Below are 16,536 nucleotides of genomic sequence, written 5' to 3' on the forward strand. Positions count from 1 at the left end.
TACCTTAATGTAAAGAGGAACTCATAGGTGTGTTGTAATCGCTTTTAAAAAATTTGATATGGTTGGAATTAACTTTTGAAATTCCAAGTACTTCGTGTTTCAGAAATCTTCTTTTTAACTGGAAAGATTAAAAATAAAAATAGAAGGGATTATTTACCAAAAACGGTTTTAGGTGTTGAATTTGTTGTTAAAAGTCTTGAAAGTGCACCCAATTTTCTGGGGGCTTTGAACTGAATTTCTGGTTATAAGGAAGTGGCTAATGGTGTTTAAGCAAAGGTGTATACTTTGCCTTCGTTTATTAAACTTCTAAGGATATGTTTTGTGTTGATAGAGAAAGATTATTACTTTCATCTTATTAATTGACATCCTATGAAGTTCCGCGGCAAAGTATGTCAGATGAAGGATTGTAACGTAGCATTTTCGTAGATGTGGCCTAAGAATGATAGTTTGTAATAGAACCATCTTCCATCATTCTCTTTGGCTTTTATGCATCCCGCCGCTTTTGATTGAGTTTGACTGTAATATGCATTTCCTTGACCAAGTTACAACGATCTTTGTAAGTGTGAACTGCCTTATTCTTTATTTATTATTTTATGAAATATAATCTCTTGCCTCCGTAAAGGACTTGCTTGAAAGGTTGAAAGTAAATCACGAAAAAAAACCCTCAATCATCAATCAAAATAAAAAAAACATGAATGAAGAGTACAATGTGATTGTTTTGGGGACAGTCTCAAAGAATGCATCCTCGGCCGTCTTCTCTCGTTGACGGCCTCAAGGTCCCCGCACATGGATAGGAATGACTATTACGGGCGGAGGGTTGACTTTGCTCAATCTCATTCAACTGTGGAAAAGATGTAGGGGAGATGACAAGCCTCCAAAGACATTTAGGCTCTAGCAGGGACTATAATGTGGACATGATACCAAAGTTCATGATGGTAAATGGTACCACAGCGCATTACACTCATCCATACAGATGTTATGAAATATTTGTCCTTTAAAGTCTGTCGATGGAAGTTTTGTCTTTAACAAATGAAAGGTTCCAAAGAATGCATATGGAGGCCCCGGAATCTCCTCTAATGGGTTTATTTGAGAAGCGTCGTGCTTTCGCAAGTTTTTCATTTACGCTCAAGATTTACAAACCACAAACACACGAGGGAATGGACCTTACAAGAGTAACTACAAGACAACTTATTGCGAAATACGGTCTCGATGACAACACAAATGGACTTTATTGGTCATCTTTGTGGCACTTCATGGAGATGATCATTACCTTGATGAACCTGCACTTGATACAATGATGAGAATGAAGCTTTATGCAGAATCGTAGCACGCCAAGGAGGATCACCGTATATATATCCTCTACATGGCTTAGCGAGCTTCCTCGGGCTTTTGCACGGCTCGGTCGCGGTGTATGGTGGAACGTACATGCTAAATAAACCTGAAGGCAAGGTAGAGTTTGATGATGAAGGAAAGGTACGGTCTTTGGTGACACTTCCGAAGGGGAAACTACCAGATGCAAGAAAGTTGTCTGTGATCCTTCTTACTTGCCCAATAAGGTTAGGAAGGTTGGGAGGGTTACCAGGGCAATCTGTATTATGAGCCATCCTATCCCGAATACAAATGATTCTCATTCGGTGCAAGTCATCCTCCCTCAGAAGCAATTAGGCCGCAGATCAGACATGCACCTCTTCTCACCGTTCAGATTCACAATGATGTTGCCGCTAAGAGAAAATTCATTGCCTTTGTTTCTACGGAAGCAGAGATCGATCATCCTGAAGTTGAACTGAAGCAAGGAATCGACCTTCTAGGGCCTGTTGATGAGATATTTTTTGATGTCTATGGTTTTCGATGTCTAATATGATTTGGTTAGCTTATTTGCCCATATTTTAGTTGCTGTAGCCCATAATACGTCCATTCTTCTCCATTTTACAGGCTGCCATGCGGAAAGTGAAGCTGCTTTGGAAATGAGGATTGTCCTGTTAAGATGAAATTGGTGGCTCCCCCACTGTATGCCCTTACAACACAGACTCTTGACAAGGTATGCACTACTATTGGCCTTGATTTTTTTATGTGAATGCCATATACTGTTTACCGGTTTCCTTTATGAGGTGTTTCATACTTTCATGTACGGTTGGACATATAAACAATGTATATTTTGATCAAATGAGAATTTTTTTCTTCACTCTCCTTTGACAGGAGGATGGCTTCATTTTTCTTTATAAAGAAAAGCAGCGCTCTATTCTCACTCGGCTGGCATTGGGTGCGGATTTGGCTATTGGAAAGCTAAAGCCTTCATCATTTGCAGTATTTTCAAGGAGTCCAGCCTCCACCACGGTCGAATGTAGCTGTCGGGGGGGGATTAAGAACTTAAATGTCGCGAAGGGCGACAGTTTGTATAACTTCATCGCTCTTTGGATCCCGCTTTTCAGGCTGGGACTATTGTTCTCGACGGTAATGTTGTTCCGATCCAAGTTTGAGTGCCTTATTTAATATGCCTAGCCACCAAGTAATATTGCAGCCGATCATCTTGCAGAGTTGAGGCTTTTGAGGAATCATGTTTTTTGGGTGGGGAGGTTCGTCAATCATTTTAGGCCTATGTAACAACTAACGGATGACCTAATCAGTTTTGTATTCTCCACTCGATGGCCTTTAGCCCTCATTGCATATTTCTGATTGATCCACCCTTTATTTTTTTGTTGCTAAATGATTTTTGAACTGCAGTTTTATTCTAGAAATTTGCATTGTTTTTAATAACCGATAATTTGGGTTTAAGCCAAATGCAGGCATACATCTCTAGGCAAAGTTTGGAAAGTCATTCGTATATATTTTGAGCTAAACAAGTAATTTGAGGTGATCACCATCGTCATAGAACCAATGTAGAAGTGCTCTTGAGCTAAAAGTATATGAGGTGTCGGTGAGTGGTGGATACTGGTAGGGTTCCAAATTTCCGATAGATTGGCTCCTCACTTGGCTTCATCTCTCGCAAATTTCAAGAAGCCAATGATTGTGTCCGGAAACGTTAAACAAAACTAATAAATTCCGGACTAAATTAAAATTCCAAATCAATTTTTTTTCAATGAACCGAGTTTTACGATCCTACCAAAAGAATAACTTGAGCCGACGCGTCACCGATGGTTCCTTCAAAGACTTATAGACGATTTCCTTCGTGCAAACCGGCAAAAACAGAAAACGCTTCCCCCCTCCTCTTTAAGTTTTAACTGGCTGTCGAACACTCTTGCATACCCTCCCATTCCAAAAGAAAAACTGTTACACCATAATCAAAGAAGTTCCATAACGGAAAATTTCCCTCCATCTTCACTTCCCCGTTTCTATATTCTCTTCATGAATCAGCAATTTAAGACAGTTTATTATTGTAAAGGGTGCGTTCTGAGAATTAGAATTAATCTGTCTACTCATATGTTGCTAATATACTAGAGGTCAAGATTGTTGGTAAAGATGATGTCACCCTAGATTTTGGAATCTAATAATTTGATGGTCTAGGAATCATGAAAAATATTTTCAATTCTGCCCGATGAATATTTAACAAAAAATCACACGAAATGCTTGCATGCACACTTACAGAGTAGCAGAGTTTAATGCACATTGTAGCAGATGATAAGGACCAAAGCTGAAGTAGGCAAACTAATCAGAGTTGTAAGATGCGCCTATGGACTAGGTAGATACCTAACATTGTATATTTGTACTTGCGCATAATACTAAGCCCAATTGGCATCCTAGCTTGACAAAACATACAACAAGATATGAGTGGTCTGGAGGTCTAAATACTATCCAGCTAGGCTTCCGCGCACCACAACACCATATACCTCCTCGTCACATACACGGTCGGGGTAAAGCGACCATGTATGGGCGCTGGATGGACGAGAGCTAACTTGACAGTGATTAGCTCTGGAAATTTCTGCCAACACTTTTCAGCTGACCTTCACAACGTGCCGCCGACATGCCCTCTCTAGATGATATACTATCCATACGAAGAAGAACTAATCGATTACGAAGAAGATGAAGATAAAGCACCCGATTCCATTGGAACTAAACCCACAAACGAATCTGCTAAGAAGTAAGTTTATTTATATGGATTTGTTTTGTTATATAACAAAGTGGTGGTTTTATTGATTTTTTGGATATTGTATTGGTGGTGCAGGGGCTACGTTGGAATTCATAGTTCGGGATTTCGAAACTTTCTTTTAAAGCCTGAGCTACGTTGATTCTGGATTTGAGCATCCTTCTGAAGGCAATTTTCTCTCTAAACTTTGTTTATATACACTAGAATTACTGTTTAATGTTTCGTGCTCGCTTCAATGAATTCATCTTATACATTACAAGGAGTCACCTTGGTTCAAGCAGCAAAGTTTACAGGTTCGATATCGATTGCAAATAGTTTCTGTAATATGTTTATTGCTTTCGTAATAATCTGTTCGCATCAGTTTTTTGGCTTCGGTAATGGCTTCATATACTTCTCGCTTCTCTTCTACCTGTTTTATAAGAGGAACACATTTTTCCCAATAAATATGCTTCAATAAAAAGAGGCTTCGATTATGCTACAATAAAAAGAGAAACACATTTTTCCCAATAAGTATGTATATGATCGCTACTCTTTGGCTTTGTTACCACTGACTTCTGAATGGTATATTTTGGTTATAAAATGTGCACAAAGCTGATACGAGCAGTTTCGTTTGTATATATCTAGGTATGCATGATTGACCATGTAAATTTCCTCTATGAAATACATATAAAGGGGTTTCTTATGGTAATGTTGGTATTGAAATGTTCAATACAGAAACTTCATTACGTAGGATTTCGTGGAAGAATCTCTCATATGTCCTCTTAGAAAAGTAAAGTGTCTTCCTGATATTGTTGAGTTGATTAGGCTGCCTGGTGAACATGGAAAAAAGTATAGTCAATTATAAGATCCCTTGCAAAAAGTCGCTTGGGATATTTTTCATTTGGAATCTGTTTTGCCTAAGCTCTGTGGCACCAAAAAATTGAGTTCCTTGGTTTCCATCAGTGCATAATAATCAGTAAGTCGTACTAATCTCAAGATACTTCCATGCTTACTAGAGGAACAATTATGATGCTGAAGGTAAGAAGATTACTAGCGCAAGACAATAGAGACTAAGCTTAATTTTCTTCTTTTTGTGGTTGGGTTGTACTTTTGAGTATTTTTCGATCAACTTCTATTTCTTCAGTTTTACAATGTTGGGTTTCCATTCACATGTGCAAGTAAGCTAGCAGATGGAAGCCGGTCTAATAAACAGAGCGGAAGCGAGAAGAAGAGTCACAAGGCAATGCTAAAGCTTGGTATGCAACCCATTCCAAGGTTAGGTCGTGTTACTATCAAGAAGAGCAAGAATGTAAGCCTCTTTCTTAACAATTATTGATTCGGTATGAGTAACAATTATTGATTCAATTCGAAGCATTTTTTTCCCTAAAGGTTTGAGGAGTTAGATCATGGCAAAATCAAGACAATAGTGTGTCTGAGGATGCGTCTCTGACTTCTGCAAGATCGAGGGAATGAGATGGACCAACTAGAAGGTGTGAATACTTGATTTCTGAAATGAATTTGCTTGATATGTCGTCGTCTTGGAAGCCTGTAATTAAGTTCCGAAGGATAACTACAAGAGTTTGGTAGATTCCATAAAGCTTTGAATATGCATTCAATAGTACCAACTCACCGAAGTCGCAGAAGGTTTGTTGGCTAATAGTACCAACTGACCCCTATATCACATGTATTCTTCGAACAATTTTTGCAAGCGGGCATCACTCCAAATCATCCAAAAATTTGTCTGCTGGTTTGAAAGGAGTTTCCGGAGCATCCTAGCAAATTGCAACTAGAAAGGGTAAGAGTTGTTTCTCTCTTTTTTGTTAGGGTGCTATATTAGCCTTCTTATTGAAATTGAGAATTGATTGTTTCATCTATCATGGAGTCAGATATTGACAAGGTTCCTCTAGATGCTCTCCATGATAATGACATAAGTTTATTTCATGGTTTAGAACCATGGGTCATACTATGTACTCAGATTCAAGAACATCTCATCTATCCGTTTGTGGAATTGAAAAAAAAAAATGAAGGTTCTATAGATCTTATGGTATATCACATTCTTACTAGATGTCTGGGAATCAAAATTAGTGCACTAGGGCAGTGTATTAGAATGGCAAAGTTTAAAGCTGGAAGTATTTTGTAAACAAGTAGAAACATTGGACTATATTTAATTACACTTTTAGGAAAAAAGAAAAACACAAACTTCTTGCTTGAGTCGATTAGTTACTTTATTACTTGATCCAAAAACTACTTATATTGGTTGATGTCCAAATAAGACAGGAAAATCTTAATAAAGACTGCTTCAACAAACCAACTCTTAGAGAGTATTTTTGCATGCAACACATTTTAAGCAAACTATCTAATGTTCTAGGTCACAACAGTTTGTTTTTTTCACTTGGTCAATTTTATGTGGCATTGATCAGCTATTTCTTGATTTAATGTCATTTCAGGAGCACACACTAGATTTATATTGGATCTAAATTCCAAGCAGTACTGTGATTACGTTATTGGTAAGTTGTTGAAATGTTCTTCTAATGTGCATGATGCTTATATAGAGTTAGACACAATGCCTGAAGGTTTTTGACTTGATAGTCTCTAATGACATTACAATTTTCTTTTACAGGCCCGTTTGCCACATCTGTGTTAGATGTCTACAATGTCTCAGATAATTGCTTATGGACAAATAGGACTTGGAAAGACATTTACGATGGAGGGCCCAAAAGAAGACTGTGGTGTAAATTGTGTAACTCTGGCTTGAGGCGTTGTTTCACACCATGAGAGATCGTCAGGGACTATAACACTATGAAGTTTATGTAAAGTCTATAATGAACAAATTCGAGACCTACTTGTGCCTGGATCTCAGTCTACAGTAACTTCAAATAGGTAATTAGAATGTTATTTTACATTTTTTTTTTACTGCTAATGGTAATACTTTGTAGTTTTTTTTTTTAATATTTTTGTTGAAAAGCGATAAATAGGTTATGCGCCTAAGTGATATTTCTATGTGTTTAGGTTTGAAATTAGGCAAGTGGCAAATGGAGTCTATCATGTTCTAGGATTGGTTGAATCCCATGTGAGCAACATGAATGATGTCTGGGAAGTGTTACAAACAGGTGACAACTTAAGGGCTGTTGGTGTTGCCAATGCAATTGAGCATAGTAGCCGGTCTCATTGGTTTGTCTTTTCCCTACACCTCTTAATCTTTGTAACTACTTGAACACAAATATTTTAGATATCACAACAACATAGTCTCCTTTTAAGATTACTATTGCTTGATATAAATGTAAGTTGCCTTAACAATGTAAAACAAGAACTTTTAGATACACAAAACAAATGTAAGAAAAAGCAAGAAAAAAGATTTATAGGCTCTATGCATTGATGGCTATGCCTGTTATTATGATTGTCCGATTCTTAAATCTGTTGTTGTTATAAATGAATGGCCAGAACCAACATTTAAATATGAATTCATACAAAATCTCTTAAACTTTACTGAGATTTTATATTTTAGTTTTGGTTTGAGTGGCCTTGACTTATGTAACACTCGGCTTTTAGATGTGAGAGGCGATATCATATGTAGTTGATGTTGTCAATGTTAATCTCAAAATTCAAACATTGTTTTTATGGTTTAAATGCCCAAGAATCCCCAAAGAAAGTACCTTAGATTGCCATTGTTCGAGGTTTAGATCAATTTCTTAAATGTCATGTTATGTGAATAATGATGGCCGGGTCAGTATATACTTAAGACTCTTATATTCATATTAAACCTCTTCCCTTTTTCCACGCCAAGGGAGGCAATTTTTTCTTCTTAGATAAGGTAGGCTGTTTTGGTTGCATTATGAAATATAAAGTTTGTCTAAGTTTTAGGGTCTACCTCTTGAGCTTGAACTTATTGGACTATAGGGTTTATAATAGGTTGGATTTTTCATAAAATAAGATGAATGTGGGGAGGATGATTCGCTTTTGGAGAGTTTCCTAATGTTAAAATCCAAGCGGTAGGGATTGGGCAATGTGACGTAGCTTTAGTGAAACATGTTTTAGATTATTGATGTTAATAGTTTTCCTGTAACTTCATGATGACATTTCGACTTAGATATTATGCATTAACTCTTTTTTTGTATGATTCCTGGTTTTTAGGTCTCATATTATTTCCGATAGCAATGAGTGGGGACTTTTGCAAATAGAACAATGTATCTTGGTATGTGCCTACGAACTAAAGGTAGAATTCTTTTCCCTCTCTTGACAACCCTGAAAGACTTCAATAGCTTATAATTTATGTGTTGTAGGTGATATTGGTTGGATTATGAATTTTTACCAATGGAGTCTAACACATTTTTTTTTATCATGACGAATCTGTTTAGCTTTGTAGGGCATTGGTATGTTGGATTTTCCACATTTTAGTAATTTGATTGTTTAAGGAGAAATGAGTTTTTAGACCTTACTTTCAATCATCTCACAACTTACAAATCAAAATTCAACCAAAGGTACAAGACGAGGGAAAATATTAAACAATTGCTCTTAGACTAGGAATTCAAACCGCTTTCAAGTAATTGGAGAAATTTAACAATCCAAGGCATATGCACTTTCCCACAGTTGGTCAATACTTTGTAAGTGCCTACTCAACTTTATAACTTTATAACTTTTTATTTTTTTATTTTTTTTTAAATTTTAATATTATTGATTTATTCGTGAAACTCTTATACCATAGGATAGATTGATTAGAACTCATTCCTTAAATCTATCGATATGCAGATGTCGACCAAGGTTTTAGTTACTATTTCTGGTGTAGGTATATTGAACAAATAAATCATTATGTTTGAAAGGTTGTTGAATGATTTTGTTGTTAACTTTTAACCCTCAATGGACATCAAGGTGGTGAGCGAGGCTTGAAATTAAGATTAATGTTTACAACTATTTTAATTTAGTGTTTTTAATTTCCTTAAACCTTGGGTAAATATTCCCTCCACAACTTACTTTGTACCAAAGTGATTTATGGATGTATGGTTTTTAATTTAGACATTCATTCAGGTCTCTATTGTCATCCTTACTATCAAGTTTATTGCATATGTTTGTAAAAATCACTTATGCAAATCATTTCAATTTCCAATTGGCTAAACTATATCCTTTGGTTTAGTGACATTGCTAACTATACAAGCAATATGTGTTGTTTTTTTTTTCTTATACTTTTATATCAATGTGTTAACCCCATGTATTTGAATTCTCAATTTACTTGACTTTTCATACTTATCTGGTTCTTTTTCATTTTTCAGGATGCATATAAGAATTATAAGAAGAGGATGAATGCATGGGAGTTGCCACATATGGAAATCCTATGTCTGTGTTCAGGAGCATGTCCTCTCTGTGTTTTTTTTAGTTGTTTTTTTTTTGTCTTATTGTAACTTTTGAGTAGGTTGAGTGTGTGGTTTTATCTTATATATGGTGATCACTATATGTTTCACAACGGATGTACTTTTCAATGGGAAAAGATATTCTACAGGTTCGCTTTGTCGAACAATTTTAACTAAGGTATGAATTTTAAATAGTATGGAATAGCAAAAGTGAAGACAGGAGAATTTGTTAGCAAGCTGACTGATTTTCTTCAATTTTTTTACAAGTGTTTTTGTAGCAGTAAATGGATTACATTTTTAGTTTGTATTAAAATATATAAATGGGCATTGCTTCTTTTACAGTTTTTACATTGTGAGGGTCAAAGGCTCCTTGCTTAGTATACAGTGTTTCCCCTTGCTTTGAACCCAGCACTTCTTTGAATCTCTCAGAGTGTAACCAACTATGATCTATTGCTTTTGTAGTTTCATGTACATGGTGATCATATTTTTTCCCTTTTAAACGTATTATTGCATGAACTCCACTCAAACTTGAGTTGGTCACTAGAAGTTATTGAAGTGATTGTAAATGTTCAGAAAAACAATATGGAAAAAAGCTCGAGTAATCATTTTTATTTTTATGAACTTGGATAGCAGGAATATACAGAATTGGGTTTCACAGTTCCGCCTTCTAAAAAAAATTCATAAAGGCATAAAATGTTCACTCTCTTCAATAAAATTTGTTTGTCAAGCATGTGCAGAGCACGTGCATTTTTGCTAGTATATATAAGCAATCCGTCTATATAATAACACATTCGTCAGAAATAGTAGGATGTTAACATCTTGATATACAGTAACTATATCATGACTGTAGCAATAAAAACGGTTCAGTAATCAGTACCTTCTTAATTTACATTTTTCCAGAGTTTTCCTTGCATCTACTAATTGTGATTTCAGATTACCATCCTGGTGGCTGCAAAAGGAGTATTTAAACTTCCTGTCATCAACAATAGTGCAGACTTGAAGGTGGCCTTGGAAAAGCGTGCTTCCATTACCTCCGGCAATACCATAGTAACATTAGAGGAAATTAAGTACGTTGGGCCTTTTTATGTCTTGCTACATCTATTAATTGTGTGTATTTAACCGTTACGCAGGCAGTTGAGGTGGCAGTACGTTAAGGTGTTGTGGACTCCTCAAGAAGAAAATGACACCCTTTCAGAGAAGGAACTGCATGAAGACTACCCACTCTTGAAGCACCTTTAGGCGGAAACTGGTTTATAAGAGAATCCAACCTGACCAATCCAATTTTCAGGTTTGGATGAGTAGTTTAAAATTTAAATACAAGGTTAAAGAAGAAAAAGTTGGGCAGTTACAGGTTTTGGACGTTTGACCCAAATAAAATTTTACATTGGTGGAAAGCAGGTAAGATTTGGTAATTTTGTAAATTTTCTTTTAGACCTTAAAAAATATGGGGCAGGATATTTACACCCCACTTTATGAGATTGGTACTCCTGTGGCAAAAGAGAAGAACAATTATGTGTCTTTTTACACTCTACATGCCCGATATTTTCACGACAGCAAGTTGCTGTGAGATCTCATATTCCACGGCAGCAAATTGCTGTGAGATCTCACATTCAACGGCAGTGGGTTGCTGTGAGTTTCCACATTCCATGGCAGTGAGTTACCACGAATGACTTTTTTCTTTTTTCACTACAAATTTTGAACACCACGGATACCATGATATTCTGAAACCCACGGCAAACGGATGCCGTGATTTCTCAAATTATAAACCACGGTAACTCGATGCCACGAGTATATTCACTTCCCTTGTTTAGAATTAGCTGTTCTCTCTCTTTGTTCATATTTTGGAATCCTTCAATTCAAAAAACTAGCATCTTTTTGTGTAGAGAACAACAAAACATTTCATGACTCATTAATGCTATAACTTGTAAGGGGTCTCCACTCGAGGAAAAGAGTGTTGAATTATGAGGGTTGCACAATGATGAATAATAACACAAGAGAATAGGAGTATCGATTCAATGATTTCAAGGCGCGGAGAATCGGCTATCTATTAAGCAAAATTGCTCCTCTAGTAGAAATCGCAAACACACAAATGGAGTCTATAGAAATATGCTCTCGGTATACAATGAAGCCCTAATCGATAGTTCGTCGAGTGTCGAATTGGGTATTATCCGACTCAATCAAAAAACACTCAAAAGAAAAACTGATGATGGCCACGACTACCTATAATATTGAGTTTTGGTTAGATTTAATTTTATGCTTCTTTGTATATATCTATGGGTTAACGAGAATTCCCCCTACTATATAAGCCAATTAGGGTCTCTTTCTAAAAAAAAAAAAAAAAAAAACAAACAAACAAACAAACAAATTGGATTGACCGTATTTTTTTTGTGTGTATTTGGGAAATACCCTAATTTCCCATCTAGTAGGGAGAAATCCTAATTGGCTCATCTGTTGGGGGAATATTTATTAACCCTATATTTATACAACGGATGGCCTACTCAAAAAGTGTTGTAACTGTTATGAGAGGTGTCAAAGTCCCTTAGACACATCCTTGAACAGTTGCTATGACGGTTTGAAGAGGTGTCAATTCCTTAGACACATCCTTGAAACAGTAAGCACCGCTTCAACAAAAAAACCATTTCAGTAGCACTGCATCTAATTTCACATGCAGCGCTTTCACATTTGAATAGGTGTCTTAACCGCCACATCAAAGTTGTTAACCGCCACTTACAAACTAAAGGAAATAAGAGATATGAAATGGCCAACCCAGTTTCTTTTCTGTCTCTTCTTATTAAGTGACGCCAATAACAAACCTTTAAATGTTGGCTTCTCTTACATGTATAAACATGTCCATTCTCTCAACCAAACCTTATATCAATAGTTAGTCAAAATATATATGGTAACCATATTTTAGAAAATTTCTAACAGTATCAACCTAGAAACTACAACTTAGAACCGAAGAGCTACAAACTCTCACCTCAGTTAGTCTCCCTCCCTTCTCTTTTCTTTATCTTCCTTTTTCTCTCTTCTCACTGTGCGGCCTCCCTTTTTTCTCTCCATCCTCTTCTTTTTATACCCCTTTTCCCCTCCATCTGAACCATCAACTTGGCTCATCATCCCTCGGTTCCCCTTTCTGCCGTACGCAAGCCACGTCCGCGGTCTAGGGTTCCGCAGTCATGATCCCCTACTCCTCGAATTCCCCTATCACGCTACATCCATTTCCTCATCCTGTTGACCTAGTCCACCTCTTACTATTGGGCCACTACAAATGCCCCTTCTCGACTCCGCGGTTCTGTTAATGGACCTGGGGTCGAGAACTCCCACCGCTTCTCTCCCTTGACAATTAATCATGTTCCTCATTGGTTTGCGTGTGATGTTGATGGCAATCATCACGCGCGTTTTTGGCCGCCCCTCGTACATCTAGCCTCCACGCGTCACCTTTTGTCTGGATCCACTACCCGACTCCTCAGTTTTTCCAACCTCTGGGAATTACCCTTTTACCCCTCCCCTATTTAAACTCTTCTCCCTCTCCTCTTTTCTTCATTTTAGTTTCCCCCTCCTCCCTTATTTTCCTAATGCTCTGCCCCCTTCCCCTTTTTCCGATCAATCTCTGACTTGCGTTCGCTTCCTCTGCTTTCCCGGTGACCTCCTTTCTTTTCCAACACTCTCTGCGGGCTCCTCACCTCTCTCTTTGCTCCCACCGGTAAGTTTCTCAGGCCTTACTTCTTTTTTTCATACTTGTTTTTTTTTTGTTTGGTTTGGTTTCGGTTAGTGTCCGTTTCATCTTCTTTTCCAATATCGGACTCCGAATCCGGTGGCTCTTCCTCTTCCCGGTCCGACCAAGTAGCCTCTCCATCTGCTCCTGCCCCTGCTGCGGTCCCCTCCACCTCAGGTCGTCAATCCCCTCTATTGCCCTCCCCCTCTAGGTGTCGTAGACCTAATTTGACCGCAATTAGGGCTGTCTATGGAATTCCGGCCGATATAGTGCTGGAACATGTGCCATCTATCACCCATTACCCCCATCTGGTTCCCCGACGTCCGGGGTACCTTGTAATCACTGTAGGCCAACTTGTCGCCGGTCTACGACTTCTTCTCATTCTTTTAGATGTCGAGGTGTGTAATCACTTCAACATTCCCCCCTGCCAAGGCATAGGAAATTTCTGGAGAATTATGTATGCCGCGAATAACTCGTACAATAAGACCGAAGAACCTAAGATCACGAGTCGCGACATTTTCTCCCAATATTATATCAAGAACAGTACCAAGGATGTCAGTGTAGGGTACCAGTCCTTGTGTATACCCCCTCAGAAGCAATCCTTTGTACTCCGGGTCACAACCTCTAACAAAGTTTGGCACCATTACCCGTTATACGTATCAGGACGGTTTCTGTCAGCGGACATTCCTTCTAACTTAACTCTTAACCATCTCACCTTCATAGCCCGTAGTGAGTATCTTAGCTCTCCCCTTTTCGCTTGATGTGCTTTCCCTGTTATCAACTAACCTGCGATCACTCTTGTTTGCAGGTTGGTGACCAGATTCCAAATCCCGCCTCTACGCCGACATCTCGAGTCCTATTTTCCAAAGACTCTACGAACTTGGTCCTGCTCTGGTTGCTCACCTGGGTATCCACCCTACTACCGCTACACCCCTGCTGCCAGTCCCCGCTCTACACACCATCGGCGGTTTATCTGCTCCATTTTATCGTCCTCCTCCTCCCAAGGAGCGGAAACACAGAGCGTCTCCTCCTCCAAAAAAAAAAACTTGCACCCATACCTCCTGACACCATCATCCACGCACCTCCTCACACTTCCCCGCTTCCCTCGAATCTCCTGATCCTCCAAACTCCTCGGCTCCGAAAGACGTCCCCTCCTACCGCTCTATCTCCAACTGGGATGATCAATACACTTCTCCCCACTCCTCTCACGACGACATGGACGTCCACAAACAAAAATTGTTCGATAGTGATTCTGATGAGGATGAGGTGATAGAGGTTCCCTCCACAGAGGTGCGGACTCCTGTCGTCCAACCTCCATCCAAGAGGCAGCGGACCTCAACATCTGAAGAACCTGCCCCCACCACTCAACAGCCCTCTGCCTTCGAAGTTGCCCCTGTCACTTCACCCCTTCGTCCTGATGTTTCTTCCCCCCGCACACGCCGGCCTGGCAAAGAACCAGTTCCGCCTACTGGCCCGGCCTCTGAGCTTGCCCCTATAGAGGACTTCTGTCCTATTTTCAAGGTGCGCAACCGTAGGGTGAATACTGCAGACTCCACTTTGAACAATGCGGTCGTAGCCTCCTCTCTCTTTTACAATGCTCACTTGCCCAAAGACATAGCGTATGCGGACGGGGGCTCGTTTGATCAACATCGTACTTCCCTGTACACCAACTGGGAAAAGGTACACCTCTCTCTTTTTTTCTTTTCTTTTTTTTTAATCTTCCTTTCTGATCCTAGGTGAGCCTGGATATCTCCTTCATGATCCGCGGCCTTTTCAGTGCTAAGAACAAGGTGGCGGCCCTAGAGCAAGAACTTATCGGCCATGCTGGACTAAGAGCTGCCTATGTTGGCCTCCAATTGGATCTAGAGGCTGCTAATTTGGATAAAGTCAAGGCACAGGACGAGCTCAAGTCCGCAGAATCCTCTCACGAGCGATACATGGATTCGGTCAACGAACGGCTGAGCCATCAAAGGGAAGTGCTCCTCCAACAACACCAGCTCAATTTGGATGCCCTCACTCAACAACACCAAGAAGCTGTGGATGCCCTCCATAAGAAGTGTAGGAACCATTATTTTATAATGCAAATTTCTACAAACCGCGAAAACCCACGGGCAACGGAATTAATGGGGTTCACGGTTTTGGATAGAAAACATACCTTTTATAATCGGCTAAGATGTAATCTCTGAGAATCCAAGCTTTATGAAACCGAATCAACAATCAACCCCTTGATCTTCTGTTGTATTCCTTTAGAATAGATTGGACGTTATGTGGGCAACGATCTACCAACCCCCTTCTTTCTCATAAAGCTAGATCCAATTTTGGATCTATCTTTCCTTGCCTCTCTTTTCAATACAGTGAATAGTGATTTTGGCCGAGAGAAAAAGGATTCTATTTATAGGCTACAACAGGGACCATGAGGAGAAATTAGGGTTGGGCCTCCTGACGGGCTTGGGCTTCCCATGTTCGCCCAGAATACACGACCCAAGTCCGTCAACAAATGGCTTATTCCACTAAAGGTCATTGTTGCACTACCGCCCTAATCCCAAATTACATGTCAGCGTTTATGGGCTCCATATTATATGCTCGTTGATCTCCCCGTGTTTAAGAAATCGAATGTCCGTTGATTAAGTCAAGTTACTGACAACTACATTAATCAACTTCTTATGTCCTTAAGTAGTACCACTCAACCTCATTCTCATGTCGGAATAAATCCACATGCAGGGTTTACATGACAATCTTTTTGAGCTCCTCAAGGGGACATCATCAACCCAACTTCCTGCGGGTCACGGATTCCTTCTATAATCAACAGCATACCTTACATACAATGTCATTACCCAATCCATCGAGTTTGTTTATTCACAAATGAATCTCACTCATTGATGATTTAAAGCAATGTACAATGCACGTAAGTGCCCGTTATTATATCCGGATTAAGAGGACAAGCATCCATAATAACAGAGGTGTTTGTTCTCTTATATAGTCAGTATAAAGAGAAACAACCTCACTTAGTCCTGTTCAATACACACAAAGTGTACTAGTGTAATCTTATGGTCAAGATAGACTAATACCAGATTATACTACAACCATACCAATGGTTTGTCCAAATCCATCTAGGTTGTGAACGATTACTTATACTTTATAAGGTACTGATGATATGATATTTTGTGTGTTCACATCATATCATCTACAACATAAAGTATTAGACACATGCATATATCTAATAACATATATAATATGCATAACATTTTCCCATATGATTCTCATTCAAAATATAAAGAATTAGAGTTAATACAAAAGTAATGCTTTTAGTATATAAACCTATCAAGAAGCATCAGGATGCTACCTCTAAATTACTGCAGCAACACCAAACCGACATGACTCTACTCCGCGACCGCTTCAAGCTCCTGGCCGACAAGAGG

General features: G+C 38.8%; 1 long non-coding RNA gene and 1 pseudogene across 1 annotated transcript; both read left to right on the forward strand.

The window, feature by feature from the left end:
* Positions 1 to 691: 691 nt before the first annotated feature.
* Positions 692 to 1,942, forward strand: LOC147518117 (guanosine nucleotide diphosphate dissociation inhibitor 2 pseudogene; annotated as a pseudogene).
* Positions 1,943 to 5,124: 3,182 nt separating this feature from the next.
* On the forward strand, positions 5,125 to 9,627 carry LOC147518118 (uncharacterized). Its single transcript, XR_015214001.1, has 7 exons — positions 5,125 to 5,369; positions 5,450 to 5,855; positions 6,508 to 6,567; positions 6,681 to 6,940; positions 7,070 to 7,231; positions 8,192 to 8,273; positions 9,325 to 9,627. It is a non-coding gene; the product is annotated as an uncharacterized LOC147518118 (long non-coding RNA).
* Positions 9,628 to 16,536: the final 6,909 nt, after the last annotated feature.

This window comes from Coptis chinensis, chromosome 2 (genome assembly GCF_015680905.1).
Source record: "Coptis chinensis isolate HL-2020 chromosome 2, ASM1568090v1, whole genome shotgun sequence".
Taxonomy (NCBI): domain Eukaryota; kingdom Viridiplantae; phylum Streptophyta; class Magnoliopsida; order Ranunculales; family Ranunculaceae; genus Coptis; species Coptis chinensis.